General features: G+C 42.8%; 1 protein-coding gene across 9 annotated transcripts in view; it reads left to right on the top strand.

Moving 5' to 3' along the window:
* The window catches only part of LOC149310349 (exostosin-like 3), a 225,578-nt gene that overhangs the window by 118,864 nt on the left and 82,816 nt on the right, over positions 1-23,898 (top strand). For all 9 annotated transcript variants that reach the window (XM_089528767.1, XM_089528766.1, XM_089528765.1 and 6 more), the window contains one exon: positions 3,407-3,520. The gene's annotated coding sequence lies outside the window, so the exon portion shown is untranslated. The remainder of the gene's footprint in view (positions 1-3,406; positions 3,521-23,898) is intronic.

Here is a 23,898-nt window from a genome sequence, read left to right on the forward strand (position 1 = left end):
AGGATACACCAGAAAGGATGGATAGCAACCACAGATAATCACTGGATGGTAAACAAAGCCACTACTTATGGATATCCCCCAACCACCCTTTGCCATGGGACCTTGGGAAGCCCACATGTCATGTCACACGTGGGGTCTAAAAGAGACGGTGGCTGGGAGCATGGCCAGGCTCTTGTAGATGGGATGGAGAAGAATCAGGAGTCAGGGAATCTCTCTTGGATCATGCCATCATTAATGAAAGGGCTATGGAATCAGTGCTCCAAACTTGCAACTCCAACTTGTTTATTTTTCTACTTTCCAGCTCCGACCCATTCATAAACAGCAAATATATATTATTCAGTATATTTGAGAGGTGGCATGGTATAGTGGCTTGATCGTTGAGCTGTGACTCTGGTGATCAGGGTTGGATTCCCCACTCAGCCATGGAAACCCATTGGGAGACCTTGGGCGAGTCACATACTCTCATCCCTAGAAAACTCCATAATTTTGCCTTAGGGTCACCGTAAGTTAGAAACGATTTGAAGGTGCACAACAACAGTGCCAAAATTACTGTAAGTAAAATGGTAGCACAAGGCATTTCATTAACACTTCTGAACAAAAAAAACTTTCCTAAATTCCTATAAAAGTACATATGCAACAAAGTAGGTATTTAATATTAAAAGCTTTTTATCTTGAAGCCAGAGTTGGAGTCAGTACATTTCTATCAACTTGGATTCCAACCACAATTCCTTCTGACTCCATGATTCCAACTCTACAGCTCTGGTTAAAGCAAGTGAGAATACAGTACTAAAGAGAGGTTGAGATTGCTGCCTAGCAGATCAGAGTCCTCAGATAACAGAAGGGAAAGAAAAATGTGCAAAAGGCCTAGCCTCAGGGAGTGGGTGTTGAGCAAGACTCCTATAAATCATACTTGTGAGTAATTGCTGAGGGAAGCTTACCTGGAGAGCTAGGAAATCACCATCTGTTGCCCTGTACACCACTTACTGAAAGAGAGGTTATGAAATAATGTCACAACGCTGTTTTCATATAGTTTCATCTTCTCATCCCAACAATCTTGCCAGAATTTAGCTAGGCTTTGAAAAGGTGACTTGCCCCAGGTTGCCCAGTGAGATTTGATTTAGATTTCCTGAGAGTCAAACTAAAGAGTGTAGCTGACCTGGATTTCTTGCACAGATCCTGTGGTGCTGTTGCATTAATGGGGGCCCTCTGGAGGCCTGCTTGAAGGAAGTTCTTTTTGGTGGTCTTGTGAATGGAGCTAAAAAAAGGGGGGGGGCTTTAAAGAACCCCTACATCAAGATTGGGTAACTTGTGGCCCTCAAGACTGTTGGACTACAAGTCCTACCATCCCTCACCTAGCATGCCACAGTTTGCCTTATACCATTTACTACCTGTCACCGTGGGATGTCCTGTAATGTTTTCTTTCGTTCCTGTCTCACGAACCTCCTATTTATTTATTTATTTATAATGTTAATTAAAATGTTTTTATTTCCCTTCCCTTTTTTCATGAAATCTCAGGGCAAAATAACATAAGCAATTTAAACAAATCCAAATTAAAACCTGGAAGTAATTTAAACAAAATAAAAAATTAATAAACAGATTGAAGAAGTTTTGTTGTTATTATCCACCCTCGAGTCAATCTCAGCCCATGGCAACCCTGTAGATGAGACATCTCCAAGACTCCCAATGCTCCACTGTTCTGCTCAGATCTTACAAATAGATCTTACAAATAGACTCTTAATAGAGTCCATACATCTAGCATGTGGCCTTTCTTTCTGCTTCCCTCCACCTTTCCTAGCATTATTGTTTTTTCCAGTGAGTCCTTCCTTCTCATGATAAGTCAGAAGTACGACAGCCTCAGTTTGGTCTCTTGACTTCTTCCAGGGAGCTGTTTTTAACTGTTATACTGAATTTTAATCCTGTATTGAAATGTTTTTATAAATTTTGTAAGCCGCCCTGATCATATCCATGGAAGGGCGGGGTAGAAATAAAATTTATTATTATTATTATTATTATTATTATTATTATTATTATTATTATCTGCTTCTAGGACCCATTTGTTTGTCCTTTTGGCTGTCCATGGGATCCTTAGCACTCTTCTCCAGCCCCACATCTCCAATGAATTAATTCTCTTCCTATCTGCTTTCTTAACTGTCCAGCTCTCACATCCATCCATGGTAATAGCAAATACAATGACTTGTATGTTTCTGACTTTCGTGCTCAGTTGTATGTCTTTACATTTTATGCAACTTTAAAAAGTTGTTTTATAGTGCAAGAAATGCCATTCAGAAACAAGTCCTTCACTTGGTATGATTTCAACCAGACCAACTCTGAGATAACTTTGTATGTTTTATTATGTATAGGCAACATATATTCAGATTTGATAGGAATAATAAGCAGTAAGGAATGGCTGCTTTATTGAAAAATGTAAATCAGATCAAAACCTAATAACTAATGATTGTTAATATTAAAAAGCATGAAAAGATGGTTGATCAAGCTTTCTAGTGCATAAAATAATGTTTCACAGCATTAGTGTAACAAGCAGGATTCAATATTTGTCATTAATGCAAAAAACCTGGTTTAAATAAACAAACAAAACTCCTGCTTTAAACATAAAATATCCTGAGATTTTAAATTTTTTAAAAACTGTTTTCCCCCCAAACAGTGGGTTGTGGGGAGGAATATTTATACAGTGGTGCCTCGGGTTACGAAATTAATTCGTTCCACTGTCAATTTCGTAACCCGAAAGGCTTTCGCAAGCCGAATCCCCATAGGCGCTAATGGGGAAAAGCCGCGATTTGGTGTGAAATCGCGCAGAAAAGCACCAAAAGTTTTTTCGTAACCCGAAAAAACTTTCTTAACCCGGAAAATTTTTTTTAAATTATTTTTTTTCGTATCCTGAAAATTTCGTAACCTGGGTATTTCGTATCCCGAGGTACCACTGTACATAACATTTCCTCCAGCTGCAGTTTAGAGACAGCGTAGCTCTGCTCTTTGCTAATCTTAGGAATTTATTTATTTATTTATTTATTTATTTATTTATTTATTTATTTCTATACTGCCTTGCTCCCAGAAAGGGACCCAAATTAGTTCACAAGATGCCCTTAAGCACCACAGTGACTGATCAGAGCCCAGGTAAATTGGCATATGATGGAATCAAGTACTGGTTGGGGACCATACGGCTTCTAGGAAGCCATTTCCTTGCTAGGTTTATCCAGGCTCTGTGTAGCTGGATGAGTTCTCACACATATAAAGGCATTCCAGACTCTTTTTGATTTTCCTCCTTCATTGATGGAGGGCTGCTGGGCGTCTTTCCAGCCAGCACGCTGAGACGCAGCCCGTACTTGCAGAAGGCCTCTGGTCTGAATCTATGCAAACCTGTTTTTCCCCCCTTTTTTGTGTTAAACAGGAGGCAAACCCCAGGTGATTGGTGTTCCCTGGAGAGAAAGAAGCTGTGGAGCGAACTTTGCATACATGATGACGCCGCTTTGCAGGCCAGAGTCCAAGAGCAGAATGTGAAGAGGTACCTTGGGGATATATTGGGATTGCAATTGGGTCTGGCCAACAATGGCAGAGATGCTTGTAGTGCAGAGGGAGTGGGGCAAAAATTCCTGAGTCCAAGGTGTAATCTCTGTGGGCTCCAACTCCCCTACAAAAATCCTGCCCATTTTTCTATCTCTGTAGCATGAGGTGGTTGCCATTACTGAAATGAAATATTTCTGTAGGTTGCATATAAAAGTAAAGGTAGTCCCTTGACATGAATGTCTAGTCGTAACCGACAATTACTAAGCCAAAGAGCCAGCGTTGTCTGAGGACTGCTCCAGTGGTCATGTGGCCAGCATGACTGCACCAAATGCTGTTACCTTCCCACCAAAGTGGTACCTATTTACCTACTTGCATTCCCATGCTTTCGAACTGCTAGGTTGGCATAAGCTGGGACTAGTGACAGAAGCTTACCCCATCATGCAGCACTTAGGCCTCGAACTGCCAACCTTGCAATCTTCTGATCATCAGAATTGGCATCTTAACCACTAAGCCACTGCATACATGCTCATAAAAGCATGCACTGTATTGTTGAGGAGCATGACAATTGGGATGAACAGCTGCATTGAGAATCAGGTGCTTGAAATGAAGTTGGTTGATCTCCACATCAACTGCAATGCCACCCTGTGCATTAGGAAACATATCTTCAAAGTTTGACTTAGTGCTGCGTTCACTCTGTTCTGTAGCCTTTTGCACCCAAAGTGTGTTCTTCATCCTCCAGTTCTGCAATCTTACCTTTACTTGGAAGACAAAAAGAGGTCATTAAACAGGTTGGATGGGCATCTCTCAGAATGCTTTCATTATGTATTCCTGCATGGCAGGGCGCTGGACTAGATAGCCTTTGTGGTACCTTGTGCCCTGGTGGCGCAGTGGTTAAATGCCTGTACTGCAGCCACAAGGTTGTGAGTTCGATCCTAGGGCTCCAGGGTTGACTCAGCCTTCCATCCTTTCGTAGGTCAGTAAAATGAGAATCCAGCTTGTTGGGGGCAATTGGCTTACAGATTTTAAACCACTTAGAGAGTGCTGAGTTCACTGTTAAGCAGTATAGAAATGTAAATGCTATTGCTATCGCTTCCAATTCTGGGTTTCTCTAATTATATGGTGTACAAGTATGTGCCGGCTAGGCATAATGCTTTGTGTTATTGCAATCTTTCTATCTGTTGAACTTTCCAACCATTCCCTCAATAAGTTGTGAGAGTTTTTAGAATATGAGTGGGGAAACATTCATGGCTCAGGGGCCAAAGTCCAACTTAAGGAGGGTATCAGGGGTCACATTCAAGCAGTAGGTGGGGTGGGAGTGGAGCAAACTGGGCAAAGGCAGATGTAAGATCAGCTGGACCTTTCCCTCCCAGCATAAAAAGCTGAGGGCTTTCAGGTCTCTTTGCTTTCAGTGAGACCTGTTCACATACACTGGCACTCAACAATTACACAGAAATCAGGTGATGCACATACACCGTTGAGCCAGGCTTTCTAAGTAGTGCCTGTTTTAATTGATGGGTGCACCTGACCTATTTGAAGGCAGCAGATCCAAAATAAAAAAACTTGTTTGCTACTCAGGTCTGATAAACAGCCCTCCCTTCATTCCAGCGGCTTGGAGAGTTACAAAAGCTCCCTTTCAATCCTCTTGAGCCATTTTGTACTCAAATCCTTGCATTCTGTCATTCTGTGCCTTTTCCCACCAAAAGAGAACATCCTTTTTTTATACTGAAGAAGCCTTGAAGCGGAGCTCCCAAGAGGTCCTTGGTACTTTCTCATTTCAAAGGATTTTGCTGCTTTGAGGCCAGGTTGTGGTCCTCTCAAAAGGGGAAAATAGTGGGAGGGGAGCAAAAGGAGTTTTTGGTTGTTGTTTTTAAAAGAGAAACATGCCTTCGGCTACAGGGGTGAGCTATGCACAGCTTTCTGGAATTTTTTAAGTCTGTTGCCGCTGCATTGGCTGGGGTTTTACATTTAAGCACTTAATGTGTTGATGTGGGAGGTGTAACATGGCGATAAATGCTGCTTCTCGCTTTTGAACTGACATTGTCAACTGGCTGGGATCCAGCAGCTGATCTGCCCTGAAGTAAGTGTTTCATAATGTAGTTATCTTTGGGAAGGACGAAAAGCATGCAGTGAAAGCCTAGAGCTGAAACCCAGAGTGTGGAGGGTGGGTTGCTGTTGTGCCTGCCACCCTTAACCAGCTCCCCTCTGAGTATTTTTTTTATTCTAAATTGATACAAGAATACAAAAATCTAAACATCAGAATATAACAATGGTACTGAGACTTTTGACTATCAAAACGAAACAGTGTGAAGTCGAAGGCTTTCATGGCCGGCATCCATAGTTTTCTGTGGGTTTTTCGGGCTATGTGGCCATGTTCTAGAAGAGTTTCTTCCTGATGTTTCACCAGCATCTCTGGCATCTTCTCTGAAGATGCCAGCCACAGATGCTGGCAAAACGTCAGAAAGAAACTCTTCTAGAACATGGCCACATAGCCCGAAAAACCCACAGAAAACAAAACAAAACAGTCTTTTCTTCAGAATTTACCCTCTGAGTTCATCTATTTTCTCCCATTTTTTCTTATGTTGTTGAATTGAGTCTCCTTTCTCCATCATTGATAATGTATCCATCGTTGCAAATTCTTGAACTTTAATAAACCATTCCTCCGTTGTAGGACCTTCCTTACACTTCCAGTGGCCTGCTTATACTGTTCGTGCCGCAGTTATCAAATAAATTAATATGTTAATTTTTTCATCATTCAAATTTAAACTTAAACCTTCCGTTATATTGAGTAACTATAATTCTGGGGTAATGGTAACTTACAATCCAGTTTCTTTTCTATCACGCTAACGATTTTTCTCCAAATTTATTTTTGCACTTTTGCATTGCCACCATATGTGGAACATTGTGCCTATCTTTTTGTTACATTTCCAACATTTGTTCTCTTTTGATCCTGTAATTTTTGCTAGTTTGGTAGGCATTAGATACCACCTATAGAAAATTTTAAGGTAATTTTCTTTTAAATTATTTCATTTTGAGAATTTATGTATAAGTATCCAGGATTTTTCCCAATACGCTAGTGGTATCGTTCTTTTAAAATCTTTCATCCAATTTATCATATTGGTTTTTATAATTTCTTCTGAGTGTTTTGTGTGTTACATTCCTTGTGAAAATGCACATTTGCGAGGTGGCTCTCCTGCAAGTCAGAGAGGGCATTCACGCTCATTTTTTCTGCCAAGGAGATGCAGATTGCCACGCTGATCCTTATTGGGTTTTTGTTGTTCCAGTTTTGTTTTGGGTTCACGAATCTCTTTCATTCTTTGTAAACCCTTTGTTATTCACACATGCCATCATTTCGGGATAAAATGGTGCCGCCTCCATTTCCCTGAAAGTGATCCGAATTGATTTGGAAGCTTATTCACACTGCTGAAGATGCAGATTGAAGCAGACCTTTTAGGAAAACTTGGCAGGGGGGGGACCCAGTATCCAATATCCCAGGTTAGAAGTGGGGTTTTTGCCAGCCCCCTCCCCAAAGTGTATTGAGTGCATTTGGGATGTGTGTGAACAACAAGGATTCAACCCAGATTCATCCTGGATTATTTTCATAGTGTGAGTGGTGCCAGAGTTTATGTCAGGAATGAGCCGCGTGTAACTTGTGAGCCACATGTAGTCCTTCAGTCTCCCTTTTCTGGCCCCTGAAGCCCACATCAATCCCCCAAAGCTCTCCAACCCCCCCAAAGTTTTAAAAAGTGTGCATGTGATTTTTGGGCAGTTTTAATCTGAAAATTGCACAGAAACTCCCCCAAACATGTGAGAAAATACAAAATCGCCTCCATCATACCCACATATCCAGGACTGTGGAAATGGGACCTTCAACTACGACTCTGACTCTTCTATTTTATTGCTGTCCAATTCAAAATCTTACTACGAGCCCTTCATGAATGTCAAATATATATTAATTGGTAATAACACATTTGCTGTAGTAAAAGGCTAGCACAAGACATTTCATGCAACTCACTAGCCTACTTAGACCAATGAAACATATAATATGCTTATTTGGCTAAAACTGCTAAACAAGAATACTTTCCTAAATTCCTTTGGAAGTAAACATGCAGCAGACTAGACATTAAATATTGTTTTGGTTTTGAAGCTGGAGTCCAGGTCAGTACATTCCTAACTACTTCAGCTCTGACTCCACCCAAAATTGCTTCTGTCTGGTAACTCTTACTTCACAACTGTGACTCCATAGCCCTGCACATAACCCATCAGAATCCCCCCCCCCCACTACCCCCAAATGCCTCCATTTTCCTCTGCAGTCCTTCTCAAAATGTTGACTGGAAGTAATATGACATCAATCCTGGTGACCATTTTGAGAAGGACTACAAATGAAGGTTTTGGGGTTTGCTCTGTGGGGTGGGGTTGCAGTCATGGGGGATCTGGGAGGGAAATTCACCCCAGACTCCCATGCATTTGCCCACTGCTAAGTATTGTTTTGCTTATGTGCAGTGCACATAAAAGGAACAGGCCATCAGTTCTTAGAGTTCTGTACTGTCCAACCCAGATTGATTGAACATCTCTCTAAAAGTCTATTGGTGTAGACTTTCCTAAATGGCAGGGGTTAGACTGGATGGACCTTGTGGTCTCGTCCAACTCTAAGATTTTGTGATGTGTAGCTTTTCTCCTTACTTTGTCTTAGCTACATGATGAATACGTTAACTTAGGAGTTGGACCAGTATTTTACATTGTGCTGTAAGTAGATTTAGAGGTCCTGGTTCAGGAACCTTAAAGAGTAAGGATGTGAGGTGAATAATTGGTGCAACAAAATTCAAAACAGAGGTGAGGTAGGAAGGGGCTGGAAACACTAACATAAATTGTCAACTCTTGCTTTAAGATTTTGCATGTGTGGTAGCAAGCTTGCAAACACCTTTCCAATATCAAGAGCCAGTGAAATCTTTGAGGAGCCAGACAGAGACACTTACACCATGCTCAGTTGCACTAAGGTTGGGTGCCAGTTGGTGTTTCTCCAGATTTATTTGTTTGTTTGTTGAAATTTATATCCTCCCTTTCTCCCAACACAGGATTCAAGGTGCCATACATCCATTTAAATCAAAGTACTACTAAAATATACATATGTTAATGCAAAATTTAAAAAGCAATTAAGCCACAGTTCTCTTTAAAAAAACACAAGTCCAAGTGGCTCTGATTCTCATAAAAACTTGCACACCAGGATTACTTATTGGTCTGATTATTAAATAGATTTTGTTGATAACACCTTTAAAAGAAATAATCTCTGCCTCTCCTTAAATTTGCCACTAACTGTAATGAGCTAGCTTGTCTCTTAATGTAAGAGAAACTAGATCATACAAGACAGATTCTGGGTTGTATCAACAAATTTGGGGAGAAGAAGTAGCCTAGTAGTAAGCTGAGTATTGTTCACAGCAGTGGGTTGATCTCTCTCAGCTTTTCAATTATAGTGACCTTTTTCAGAAGCATCAGAGTTAGGATCCTGTAGCCAGGGAATTAAGAAAGAAAATGTAATTAATATTCACGGAAAACTGTGAGTTAGTTGTAAGGAGTTGGCTTAAAGGCACCAGATCCCCCTGATCTTGGAAGCTAAGCATGGTCAGCCCCGGTGAATACTTAGTCGGAGACTGCCAACAAATAGCAAATGCTGTAGGCTATATTTTGGAGGAAGGAACTAGGAAAACCACATCTGAGTATTCCTTGCCTAAGAAAACTCTATGAGATTCACTGTAAGTCAACAGGCGACTTGATGGCACATGCACATAAGAAATTGGACCTGATCCATGACAGAGTTATTTTGCAAGGACACAGATGCAAATCATTTGCCAGTGTGCCCTTCCCTCTCTGAATCTTAATTCTCTGAATTCAAACAGAGATCTTTTTAAAGCCTTCTTTCAGATCAGCAGATAAAAACCCTTCTGACAGCACTTGGCAGGAGCCTCAATGCATAATTTAGCCCTTACTCTGACGCATTAGCACATTTTACGATTCTCACAGGGGCAGGAGACCTAGGTGTGCTGGTTAATTTCTGTCTGCTGCTCTTCATCTGCTGGTTTACTGCTCTTTGTGGAAATTGCCCTTGTGGACGAAACAGTGTTGGCTATCTTCCAAGCTTCTGAATGGTTCAGGATAAAGTGGTTGGGTAGGAAGGCCACAGCCGAGCCCGTCATGTTGTCTTGAAAGGGCAGAGCTCTTAATCTGGGTCTGAGTGGGAAGCAAATATTCAACAGTCTGTTCCTCATGATGACGAAGGGTACAGCAGACTTGAAAATCCAAATTTAACATCCTCAATTTAGAAGCATTTTACAATCATTCCTAGTCATTTCCATGGCTAGTTGTTCCGTTTTGGGAATGCCCACCATTGAAACAGTGCCATCTCTTTCCTGACCTGTTTGTAGGCCTCTGCTTGGCTTTTGTCAAAGTCTTGGATTATAATAGACCTGTAGCTTGATCCAAGTAGGACTGGTGTTTGATTCTCCTGAGTGCCCTTCAGAAAAAATAATGGAGAGAGCTCAGTTTGTAAAGGTCATGACTCTGCTCTTTGACCTCCACAAGGCTATTAACTCTATAATTATGCATTGCATTGCTTCTTAAGCTGTCCGATACAGTTGAACACAATGCCCCCCCCCCCATGCACCAGGGACTGGCACCATATTTATTCCCATTGACTACAGCTCTTTCTTTCTTTCCTGGAAACCTGCTACAAAAAGGCAGCCAATAGCTTGGGGAACGGCACTAGTGCATGGACCACCATTTTAGGTAGCACTGTTCTAGTCAACAGCTAGATTTCTTGGAATGTCATTCTGGAACAAGTTGGGGTGGAGGGACAAGTTCTCAGGTAGCAAGTGTTGGGAATGTCTCATGTTTGGGATATTTGACTACTACCTAAAATAGACAGTGAGAGCCAACATGGTGCAGTAGTTTGAGTATTGGACTACAGCTCTGGAGACCAGGGTTCGATTCCCAGATCAGCCATGAAACCCACTGAGTGACCTTGGGCAAGTCACACTCTCTCAGCCTCAGAGGAACTCAATAGCAACCTCCTCTGAACAAATCTTGTCAAGAAAACCTCATGATAGGTTTACATTAGGGTCACCATAAATTGGAAATGACTTGAAGGCACGCCAGAACAACAACAACAGATTAGACAGTAGTAGGCTAGATGGATCAATGGTTAAATTTTGTATACAGGTACTTTATATGGTTTCGTGTCAGCTCAAAAGCTTATTTCAAAAGGAGGCCTAAGGCTTCTTACTCCCCCTCCCATTGATTTTATAGCTGTTATTCACATGTTTGTATACATGCATAGATATCTTCCATCAGTTCCATCAGTTAGGAAAGGAGCAGAAGCATAAGTAGTGTGAAGATATGAAGAAAATGCCAGTGTTAGATAGCCACAGTTACCTCCAGAAAAAAGAATACCACACTATCAGAGATAGCATTAGTTTTTAAACTTTTACTAGATAACATATAGCCTTCATCTCAAAATGTGAACCATGCAGAAGCCATCACAAAGAGAGGAAACAGCAAGGTTCGGTTTTGCCTTCCCATGCTTCCTGATAGATACTGTATATGCGCATGTATAAGTCTAGCAATTTTACTGAAAAAAATCGACCCAGAAAACCTGAGTCAACTTACCCATAATGTAAGTAGCTCTTATCAAAAAAGGAACCATTCCCTTCTCTGAGTGGAGTGGTGAAAGGTGAGAGCTTAGTGCGTCCCAAGAGAACCTAAAATAAGCACTAACCCTCTCTTCTCTATCCTCTGCAGCACCACTTCTAGCCTTTTTGGATCTCTGGGTGGGAACATAGTGGTGGCACCAGCTCTTGGCGCTTCACCTCAAAGAAATGCAGAGAGAGGATGGTTCCTTTTTTGATAAGAGTTGATACTATACTCTTGCCTTTATTTCCTTTTTTACATGTGTACATTTTCTTAGCCCCACCAAGCTGATGACACACAAATATATTTCTCTGTGTCTCTGACTGATGCAGTGACCAGGGATGGCATCTCTCCTCTTGATGCTTGTCCGGACTCGGTAATGGGCTGGATGAGGGAAAACAGACTCAGACTGAATCCAGAGAAAACGGAAGTACTTGTGATAGGTTCCCCAGGTCCAGGTTTGGAGATTTGTCCACCTGTCCTAGACGGGGTCACGCGTCCCCTGAAGGACTCTGTTCGCAGTCTGGGGGTGCTCCTGGACTCGTCGCTTCACCTTACATCTCAGATGGATGCGACGGTCAGGAGTACCTGTTATCAGCTTCGGTTGATACGTCAGCTGCGACCCTACCTGGGCCGGGGGGACCTTGAAACAGTGGTACACGCTCTGGTAACCTCTCGTTTGGATTTCTGCAATGCGCTTTACATGGGGCAACCCTTGTACCGAACCCGGAAGCTTCAACTGGTCCAGAATATGGCAGCAAGGCTGGTCACTGGATCTTCCAGGGCCAGCCATATAATACCGGTACTTAAAGATCTACATTGGCTGCCTATTTGCTTCCGGGCACAATACAAGGTGTTGGTTATCATCTATAAAGCCCTAAATGGCTTGGGCCCAGGGTACTTAGAGGACCGCCTCTCTCCATACAATCCGCCCCGCACTCTCAGATCGGGTGATAAACATCTCCTAAGAGTTCCAGATGCTAGACGAGCCACCACTACACAAAGGGCCTTTTCCACCTCGGCCCCTAAGCTCTGGAACTCGATCCCCAACGAGCTCCGCTCGACCCCCTCCCTAGCCCAATTTAAAAAAGGGCTGAAAACGTATCTTTTCAAACAGGCATACCCCCAATAGCCCTGTTGTGATCCCTCTCCCCCTCACCATTGTTACAATTGCTGCTAGCTTGGAATTGTTATTGTTGTTGTTTTATATAATGTTTTATATAATGTAATTGTAAATTTCTGACAGTGTTTTTATTGTAAATTGTATGTTGTTGGATTGCAAAATCCACCATTGTAACCCGCCTTGATCTCTGGAAAGGCGGGCTAGAAATAAAGCTTTTATTATTATTTATTTTGGGTAAACAAAAATAGTTATGCCTGTCAGAATTTCATAAATTCTTTGATTTCATTTTCCTTTGCTTCATCTTTTGTTGTGTGTGTTGTTTGCAGTCAGGTTATTTCTGACTTACGATGGCCCTAAGAAGCATCTGTCATAGGGTTTTCTTGGCAAGTTTCTTTAGAGGGTGGTTGCCATTGCCTTCCTCTGAGGCTGAGAGACTGTGAGTGTCCAAGATCACCCAGTGGGCATTCATGGCCGGATGGGGATTTGAACCTTGCTCTCCAGAGTCATAGTCCAACTCTCAAACCACTACACTACGCTAGCTCATCCTTTGTTACATGCCTCTTAAGTTTTGACGCCAAATTCTGCCCTTGATTTATACATGAGGTCAACTTATACATAAATATGGGTGTATAATTTATGTACGGGTAGGTAAGTAGGTGCGATCTAGCGTGACGTAGTGGTTCGAGTGTTGGACTATAATGTTCTCAGCTGTGAAACCCACTGGGTGACCTTGTGTAAGTCTCTCTCTCTCTCTCTCTCAGCCTCAGAGGAAGGCTATGGCAAACATCTTCTGAACAAATCTTGCCAAGAAAACTCCATGACAGGTTCACCTTAGGATCACCATAAATCAGAAATGACTGGAGGGCAAACAACACACACAACAGGTAGGTAGGTGTGTAAAAAGACTTTGGTGCTGATGCTGGACATCAGAAGATCCTAGTTTTAATCTCTGGCACCTCCAGTTGAATTGTCTTTGGTGGCGGGTGCGAGGAACAGTCTCTGCACCAAAGATGGGACCTTGGAGAGTTGTGGCCATTTAACACTCCTAATACCAGGCTGAATGGACCCATTTGGATTGAGTACAAGGTAGCATCAGCCATCAACATGATATGCTGGACTCTGACTTCCATTGCTAGTGATCCATTGCAACAAAGGCCACGTGAGTTCTTTGCAATGCATTCTCCTCTTCTTGGGGAAGTATACAATTCAGCTGTAATCTGGGGGCTGCATTTAATCCAAGCACTCAGTACTATTAACTCTCTTCTCCTTGCCCTCCCATCCCTTATGTGAATATTATTTCAAAGTAGACTGTTAAAGGGGTGAGATGCACACTGTTCCAGAGTTAAACTGAGCGATGTTACTGTGCTGAAGCTTTTTCCACCCTCCCAATGGTTCTGCTCCCCTGTCAACCATCACAGATAATGCTGTATGGAAATATGGGCCTTGCAAATCTCTGATCCAAACCACTTGAAGCTGAAAGTGAAGGGAGTGGTGCAGCTGTTTGCACCATTATCAGCTTTGCTGAAACCTAGCCAGGGCCTCTTATAATGACTTGTATTGTGTACGCTTCTGCCTGATAACCCCCTTCTTAAGCTCTCTCCTTGCCCCATCCCCTTTTCTTGTGTGTTGTTTATACGGTGGAGCAGGAAGGATGGGAACCATCAATGTGGGGTGGGGATGGGGGAGAGGAAATTCAAAGAATAGGGGGAAGAAGCCAGGATGCAAGCTCAAGGTCTTAGAGGGAAATATTCAGTGAATCTAGCTTTAAAAAACACCTTAAAATAAAAAAGCTCTGTAAGCTTTAGGAAAGAGAGGACAGGGCAACCTTGTCCTTGGAGGCATATGTAGAACATTTGGCCGGAGACCCCAGAACAAGAGCACGTCATCCCTTTGCTGTTTTTTCTTCATTTGCAGGGGGTTCTGTCTTCTGCTTGAAGCCTGCCTTGCAGCCAAGCTGATAAAAAGTCGACCGGAGGGAAAGCCAAACACCTGCCGAGCTGTTGAAATGTGCACTTTTGACCCTGTGGGTAAAGAGCTGGTGCCAAACCACCAATTTTCACCTTCGCTGGGGGCATACTGCCAGTTGAGAGCAAATAGCAAAAGCTCCTTGAAGTGAAAGGGCTGCATGGTGGGATCTGGTCTGAGGAAAGCCAACATCTCAGCTCTGGCTTCGTGGTTGGCTTTTCGCCTTGGTCTTTCCGTGATTCATGGTCTCTGCTCTAACCTTGTCCCCTGTGCTTCTTTCAGAAAGCCCCTGCAAGACAATGTTATCTACTTTTGTTTTAAATTCTTCTCCCAAGGCTTATTTCTTGCCAAAGGGGTGAAGGCACTACCATCTGCCTTATTTTTTATTGTAAGCTCACACTTGCTTTCTCTCCTATTAAAGTTTAGTGACAGAACCTTCCTTTCCTTTTGTTTAAACCCCCCCCCCCATATACATGCATTTATTTGTATTTATTTATTTAGAGTATTTATTCCCCGCTTTTCAGCTGCAAAAGCTCTCAAAGCAGCTTAATAGGGCTTACTATTCCACTGTACATACATAGTAGTGCATGTGTACTACATAGTAGTGCACATGCACTACTATGTGTGCATGTGCAGCATTTTGGTTCAGCTGAACTTTATGAACAGTTTCTAAAAGTAGCCCTAGGTAACATAGAATCATAGAATCATAGAGTTGGAAGAGACCACAAGGGCCATCCAGTCCAACCCCCTGCCATGCAGGAAATCCCAATCAAAGCATCCCCGACAGATGGCCATCCAGCCTCTGCTTGAAGACCTCCAAGGAAGGAGACTCCACTACACTCCGAGGGAGTTTGTTCCACTGTTGAACAGCCTTTACTGTCAGGAAGTTCCTCCTAATGTTGAGGTGGAATCTCTTTTCCTGTAGCTTGCATCCATTGCTTCGGGTCCTAGTCTCTGGAGCAGTAGAAAAAAAGCTTGCTGCCTCCTCAATATGACATCCGTTCAAATATTTAAACAGGGCTATCATATCACCTCTTAACCTTCTCTTCTCCAGGCTAAACATCCCCAGCTCCCTGAGTCGTTCCTCATAAGGCAAGGTTTCCAGACCTTTCACCATTTTAGTCGCCCTCCTTTGGACACGCTCCAGTTTCTCAGTGTCCTTTTTGAATTGTGGCGCCCAGAACTGAACACAATATTCCAGGTGAAGCCTGACCAGAGTAGAATATAGTGGCACTGTGACTTCCCTTGATCTAGACACTATACTTCTATTGATGCAGCCTAAAATCGCATTGGCCTTGTTTGCTGCCGCATCACATTGTTGACTCATGTTCAACTTATGGTCTACTTGGACTCCTAGATCCCTTTCACACGTAGTTTCATTCAGCCAGGTGTCCCCCATCCTATATCTGTGCTTTTCGTTTTTCCGCCCTAAGTGCAGTACATTACATTTCTCCGTGTTGAATTTCATTTTGTTAGCTATGGCCCAGTTTTCTAGTCTGTTCAGGTCATTTTGAATCTTGATCCTGTCCTCTGGGGTATTAGCTACTCCCCCTAATTTGGTGTCATTTGCAAATTTGATAAGTATGCTCCCAATTTTGTCCTCCAAGTCATTGATAAAGATGTTGAATAGCACTGGGCCCAGGACAGAGCCCTGTGGGACCCCACTGGTCACTTCTCTCCAGGATGAAAAGGAGCCATTGTTGAGCACCCTTTGGCTTCAGTCAGTCAACCAATTACAAATCCATGTGACAGTTTCCTTGTCTAGCCCACATTTTACAAGCTTGTTTGCAAGAATATCATGGGGAACTTTGTCAAAGGCCTTACTGACATCAAGATATACTATATCCACAGCATTCCCTTCATAATTTCATGCCCATGCTTCAAGTCATCTGTCAGCTCTTGGTGACCCCATGAAGTTCCTAGGGTTTTCTTAGGGAAGGAATATTGTGAGGTGGTTTTGCCAGTTCCTTCCTCTGAAATCTAGCCTACAGCATCTGGGATTCCTTGGTGTTCTTCCATCTAAATACTAACCAGCACTGACCCTGCTTAGCTTCCAAGATCAGACAGGAACTGATGTCTTTAGGGTATATAAACTACTTAACTTTTTAAAACTTTTAAAAATCCAAATGGGGCTAAAGGCAGCTTACAAAACATAGAACTTAAAACTGAGGAAAAATTGTGATTAAACTTTATTCTACAGTGGTCCCTTGGTATCTGCTGGTTTTAGTTTTAGGACCCCCATTGAATACCCAAATACATGGATGCGTATGTGCCATTAAATAAATGGCATAGTAAAATGGTGTCCCTTGTATAAAATGTCAAAATCAAGGTTTGCTTTTTGGAATTCATATTTTTTCTGAATATTTTCAAGCCGTGGATGGTTGAATCCCTGGATAAAGAATCAGTGGATATGAAGGGCTGACTGTACCCATGCTCTTGGGGTCCTCTGCCATAGCCACCACCAAGGAACGGGGGAAAGGCAGGAGAGAGGAGAAGAAGGGAAGGCCAGGAAAACTCTCAAACCGCTTTTGGAGAAAGGAGAAACTTTGCTGGCTCGAAGAGACACATCCTGCTAGGAGCATAGGCAGGAACAAGACTGAGGCTCAGGGGGGCTACCTCCTCCCTATATAGCGGCCGGTCTTTTGTTTATTGTCCCTTCCTACAGGAGCGAATAGGAGGAGCTAAACCCAGAATACAGGAGGTTAGGACCCTGTCTGCTGGGAAAAGTAATGTTCTGTGTTGTTTGCCTTCAAATCGTTTCTGACTTAAGGCAACTCTATCATGGGGTTTTCTTGTCACGTTTCTTCAGAGGGGGTTTGCCATTGCAATCCTTTGATGCTGAGAAAGTGTGACTTACCCAAGGTCATGCAATGAGCTTCTGTAGCCAAGCCAGGATTTGAACCCTGGTCTCCCAGTGTCCTAGTCCATTGCTCAAACCACTACACCATTATGGCCCTCCAAAAGCAGTACAGCATACTAAGAAAAGCCCTTTTCTTGCAAAAAAAGTCAGTTCCCCAAGGGCTGCTGGGATAAACAAGTCTTAATTTGGCAACCAAAGACAGCAAAGAGGGAGCCAGTCTGGCCTTCCTAGGGAAGGCGTTCCAGAACCTGAGAGCAGCCACTGAGAAGGCCCTCTCTTCTGCTATAGTTCTACCATATCTACCATATATTCTACCATAACTTTGTTAATAAAGTTCTATCATAGTTTTGGGCTCCCTCCCCTTGCTTAGACCAAACTGCTTCTGGCCAGTGCTTCTCTTCCAGTTTTGCTTGTTTCAACATCTACCCAGCCAAAAGATCCTAGGCTACCTACAAAATAAAACAAAACAAAATAAAAATAATAATAACTTTTATTTTTATCCCACCTTTCTGTAATAAAACAATCAAAGCGGCTAACAACAAGTTAAAACATCCATATACAGTATTATATCTCAACATCTCCCCCCCTTAAAAAAGAATGAAACATAATCCAGTTAAAATTAAAATATTAAAATATCTATCTGTTATTAATGCAATAAAGCAAAGCGCCTGTTAACTAAAAGTGGTCTTGGCATCCCTTAGCAGAGAATGCCTTTCTGGAACACCATTCTGAACAGTATCGTGATACAGAAGTTCCACGTATTGGGTCCATAGTTGATCATAGAATCGTAGAGTTGGAAGAGACCCCAAGGGCCATGCAGTCCAACCCCATTCTGCCATGCAGGAAATCACAATCAAAGCATCCCCAACAGATGGCCATCCAGCCTCTGCTTAAAGACCTCTGAGGAAGGAGACTCCACTACACTCCGAGGGAGTGTGTTCCACTGTCGAACAGCCCTTACTGTCAGGAAGTTCCTCCTAATGTTGAGGTGGAATCTCTTTTCCTGTAGCTTGCATCTATTGTTCCAGGTCCTGTTCTCTGGAGCAGCAGAAAACAAGCTGGCTCCCTCCTCAATATGACATCCTTTCAAATATTTAAACAGGGCTACATCTAGAAAGTAATGCCTTAATTACAAAAAGTCAACATGGGTTTCAGAGAAACAAGTCATGCCAGACAAATCTGATCTCTCTCTTTTTTTTGGATAAAATTACCAGCTTGTTAGATGAAGGGAATGCTGTGGATATAGTATATCTTGATTTCAGTAAGGCCTTTGACAAAGTTCTCCATGACATTATGGGCTAGACAAGGCAACTGTTACATGGATTTGTAATTGGTTGACCTGCCGAAGCCAAAGGGTGCTCAACAATGGCTCCTTTTCATCCTGGAGAGAAGTGACCAGTAGGGTCCCACAGGGCTCTGTCCTGGGGCCAGTGTTATTCAACATCTTTATCAATGACCTGGATGACAGAATTGGGAGCATACTTATCAAATTTGCAAATGACACCAAATTAGGAGGAGTAGCTAATACCCCAGAGGACAGGATCAAGATTCAAAATGACCTGAATAGACTAGAAAACTGGGCCAAAGCTAACAAAATGAAATTCAACACGGAGAAATGTAACGTACTGCACTTAGGGCGGAAAAACGAAAAGCACAGATATAGGATGGGGGACACCTGGCTGAATGAAACTACGTGTGAAAGGGATCTAGGAGTCCAAGTAGACCATAAGTTGAACATGAGTCAACAATGTGATGCGGCAGCAAACAAGGCCAATGCGATTTTAGGCTGCATCAATAGAAGTATAGTGTCTAGATCAAGGGAAGTCATAGTGCCACTATATTCTGCTCTGGTCAGGCCTCACCTGGAATATTGTGTTCAGTTATGGGCACCACAATTCAAAAAGGACATTGAGAAACTGGAGCGTGTCCAGAGGAGGGCGACTAAAACGGTGAAACCTTGCCTTATGAGGAACGACTCAGGGAGCTGGGGATGTTTAGCCTGGAGAAGAGAAGGTTAAGAGGTGATATGATAGCCCTGTTTAAATATTTGAAGGGATGTCATATTGAGGAGGGAGCTGATTTGTTTTCAGCTGCTCCAGAGACTAGGCCAAGGAACAATGGATGCAAACTCCAGGAAAAGAGATTCCACCTCAACATTAGGAAGAACTTCCTGACAGTAAGGGCTGTTCAACAGTGGAACAAACTCCCTCGGAGTGTAGTTGAGTTGCCTTCCTTGGTGGTCTCTAAACAGAGGCTGGATGGCCATATGTTGGGGATACTTTGATTGAGAGTTCCTGCATGGCAGGGGGTTGGACTGGATGGCCCTTGCGGTCTCTTCCAACTCTATGAAACAAACAAAAGAACCCGCTTAATCCCCTCATGTTGCGTGTGTCTAAGCAATAACTTCATTTTGAGAAAATATATAAGCCCTCCACATTTGCAGATTTGTTTTATTTGCAAATTTGATTCTCTCTAGATATCTCTAGGTCCTCCAGCATAACTCTATAGTCAACGTATGCTGGATGCCATAGATCCATGCTAGAGGACTTAGCGATTCCTAGAGATAACACTTCTCTATGCATTTGTAGGTCCTCTAGCATAATTCTGTTGTCAGCGTCTGGCAGAAGTTGACCATAGGGTTGTGCTGGAGGACCTAATGATTCCTAGATAGGTGTTCTTTCAGGTTAAAAAGAAGTGTTTTTTCAATTTGTGGCTTTTCCACTTTCACAGGGTTCCAGCTTGTTGTTGTATCCTGCTCTTTTTCCGGAACTTGGACTCATAACGGCTAGTAGCTTGGTTTGGCTGTAAAGGCAGCCACCAACAAAGCCATTGGCACATTGTAGCTTCAGAAGACAATTCTGAAGGTGTGTCAAGTTACTAGAGAAAGAGAGAGTGTTGGTTTTATATTTTGTGGCGCTCTCCCTTTTAAACTCGTACTTTTACTAGACTTCATAATTGGAGAACGATCGATTTTTATTTTTCTCCTGTCCGTGTTTTCCCACCATGCTGCAATTGTTCAGGTGACTGCTCATTTGGAACGATTGAATTGCCTGTTGCTAGAACATTATGTGATTTAGATTGTTGTCCTATGAAGCTTGTATAAAGTTAATAACCTGCATTACTTCTCAAGGCCTGGAATGTAGCTGTCTGCAGGCGTGACAGTAGCTTTGTGCATGCTGCTGCCCTCTGATGGATGGAAATGGCTTTTATCAATGGAGATCATTCCTAGTAGAGGTGGTCCATTTGCTCACAGTATGGGCATCAGGGTGCCCTCTATGTAAACACATTGTGCAAATGCAATATTTTGTTGAGTCCTTATGTTTGCATGATCCCAAGTGCTACTCATTTGTCACTATGACAAGCCATAGTAGGTAATTCCTCTATCTTCCCAGTGCTATTCCACATCTTATTGTACAGTCATAGAGTTGAAATAGACCTCAAGGGCCATCAAGACCAACCCCTTGCCATGCAGGAATACAGAATCAAAGCAACCCCTGGCAGATGACCATCTAGTCTGTGTTTAAAAACCTCCAAAAAAGGAGACTCCATCACCCTCCGAGGAAGTTATTCTACTGTCAAACACCTCATACTGTCAGAAAAATGTTGAGGTGGATTTCTTCAGAGGAGGTTTGCCATTACCTTGGTCTTCTCCCTCTGTCTGCTCAAGCCAGCTTTTTGGATTGCCTTCCACCCCTTCCAGTAGCCCTGTCCACTGTAGATGGCAGAAAAGCATAAAGGGGAGCTTGGACTTCCCAACTGTCCCCATTGCAGTCTTGCCTCTTTTACATTTGGTGATGGAAGAAAGGAGGTTTTCTGAGCAGACACTGCTAACAGCTTCCTTTCCTCACAGACTGCATGATCAAGAAGCAGCTGTGGCTGCTTTTTCTCCTGCCACTCTCGTTTGGAGGAGAAGCTCCACTGATAGGTTGTTTGGTGAAGGCCCTCCCATACCTGCTATCTGGCATAGGGTGTGTGTTGTTGTTGTGTGCCTTCAAGTCATTTCCCACTTATCACGACCTTAAGGCAAACGTATCATGGGGTTTTCTTGGCAAGTTTCTTTGAAGGGGCTTTGCCATTGCCATGCTCTGAGACTGAAAGAGTGTGACATGCTTAAGGTCACCTAGTGGGTTTCCATGGCTCAGCTGAGATTCAAACCCTGGTCTGCATCCAATGAGTCCAATGTTCAAACCACTACACCGTGTGTGTGTGTGTGTGTGTTTAACTGTTGTTGTTATGTGCCTTCAAGTTGTTTCTGACTTATGGTGACCCTAAGGTAAATAATCATGGTGTTTTCTTGGCAAGTTTTTTCAGTGTGGGTTCAGAGTGGGTCTGTCATTGCATGACTAGAGTTGGTGTCACCCAGTGTGGTAACTCATGGTGCCATGCCCATGGACCTCCTGGGAAGGGTTGCAGGTGGGGAGGAGGGTCCCACCCCGGGGAAGCATCCCTCTGTGAGGCACAAAGACGGAATGCCCCCCCTGAGCAAGAACAGTGCAATAGCAATAGCAGCTTCATTTATATACTGCTTCATACCACCTAAGCAGACTCTAAGCCAGTGGTTCTCAACCTGTGGGTCACGATCCCTTTCACAGGGGTTGCCTAAGACCATTGGAAAACATATTTCTGATGGTCTTAGAAACCACAATTTTATGGTTGGAGGTCACCATAACATGACGAACTGTATTAAAGGGTTGTGGCATTAGGAAGATTGAGAACCACTGCTCTAAGTGGTTTACAACTGTAAGCTGATTTCCCCCAGTAAGCTGGGTATTAATTTTAGTGACCTCAGAAGGATGCAAGCCTGAGTCGAGCCTGAGTTCTGGCTGGTATTGTACTCATAACCTTGTGGTTTGTGAGTGAGTGGCTGCACTACAGGCATTTAACCACTGAGCCACCAGGGCTCTTCAGTGCAGTCTTCCACCCCCCTAGTGACACCACTGTCTCTTTCTCATCTGAGCCAGGGTGCAAGCCCCAGTGCAGCATTGGAGGAAGGACAGGGAGGAATAATACAGTGAGCCCTTTGCATACACAGGGGATCTGTTCTGCCCCCGCCTCCCACATGGGGAAAAATGTGGGACCTCCAATCCCATTTATTTCAGTGGTGGCGTGCTCTGGAGCACACACCATTTTGTCCCCCAGGGCTTGCCATCCACGTGAGCTCAATTCGCATGAAGCAAGCCCACGCATGGAGCAGGCGGACTGTACCTTTCACTCTTCCATATTCAATTGAGTATCATGTCTATTGATCCAGAAGGATCATGAGGTCCTGGTCAGCTCAAGAGAGTTTAGTAGTGGAGAAGCAAATGGCATCTCTGACCAACCCAAGTCACTATGCATATTATCCAAAGCCAGCCTAGTTGGCAGATGGGGGTAGAAAATCCTACAAGCACTGCTCTCCATCCCTACAGCAGTTCAAATAAAATAACAATTTGCTGTCCTTTCATAACACTAAATTTACTGCCCTTGGTCACTGCCTCATGTTGCCTGATGGTTGATGACCTTCTGCCATAGAGTGTGCAACTGCATGCACTGGAGGAAGTTAGCAGGATGTTCTCCATGAAGAAGAGTGTGGCTGCAAGATAAATTGATCCCCCATTAGAAGCAGAGCTTAACTAGATCTCTGGCTAAGAACCTGAAGTGCTGAGGCCAGCTATCGTCAGCCTGCCTCAGCTAAATAGGTAATTGGTCTGACTTAGTCTGGCATGTAATTAAATTTATATCATGCATCCATTCCTGCATAGAATGTGGCAGCATAATCCCTGTGACAATGAAAGGAGAGGTGAACAAGGGGTGGATGGAGATAGTCTAACGTAGATAACACAGCAAGTGCTTTGAAAGGTCTGGAAAACTAGGAAATGATTTCAGCTGCTTTCCAAAGGGGAGTACAGGCTGAGTTTCCCTTATCCAAAATGCTCGAGACCAGAAATGTTTTGGATTTTGAAATATTTGGATATACGTAATGGGATATCTTGGAGATGGGATGTTTCGTATACCCTTTATACACATAACCTGAAAGTAATTTTATACACAATATTATGTAAAATAATTTTGTGCATGAAACCAAGTTTGTGTAAACCAGATCATCAGAAAGCAATCTATCTCAGCCACCCATGTGGACCATTTTGGATTTTGGAATATTTCGGATTTCGAAATATTCCAAGATAAGGAAGACTCAACCTGTAGAAGTAAAGGGATATCACACTGCAGAAAGTTTCTCAGTGTTGCTGCGTTTATTTATTTTATTTATATTCCATTTTCCTCCCTTCACAGGACCAGACTGTTTTGGACTGTACAACATGTTCAGGGAACTTTTAAAATCTAGTAATTGAGTAAAAAGGATTGGAGATATAGCTTGTAAAGCTTTAATCATAGAATCACAGAGTTGGATGGGGCCGCGAGGGTCACAGTCCATCCACTATGCTGGTGCAGGAATCTACTGCTAAACTCTGCCAGTGTGAAGTCTTTGTTGCAGATCTTTAAAATCGCTGGCTGTTTGTTTACTTGCTTTATAATTTTAGCTTTCGTGCATTAAATGGCAGGTGTCTAAAATATCATTAAATGAAAATATTGGTCTGCACAAATTCTACTAAAAGAAAAACTTGGAAAAGTTACTTTTTTTTACCACCACCCTTATTGCCCGAGGGATTTTGGGAGTTATGGTCCTGAGAAAAAACCTTAAAAACTCCAAACTCTGGAAAATGTTATGACAGTTGCAAGTGGAGAAGTCTAATTTTCTTGTCAGTTTCATAAG

Source organism: Sceloporus occidentalis, unplaced genomic scaffold (genome assembly GCF_023333645.1).
Source record: "Sceloporus occidentalis isolate IW3139 unplaced genomic scaffold, rSceOcc1.0.p SCAF_6, whole genome shotgun sequence".
NCBI lineage: Eukaryota > Metazoa > Chordata > Lepidosauria > Squamata > Phrynosomatidae > Sceloporus > Sceloporus occidentalis.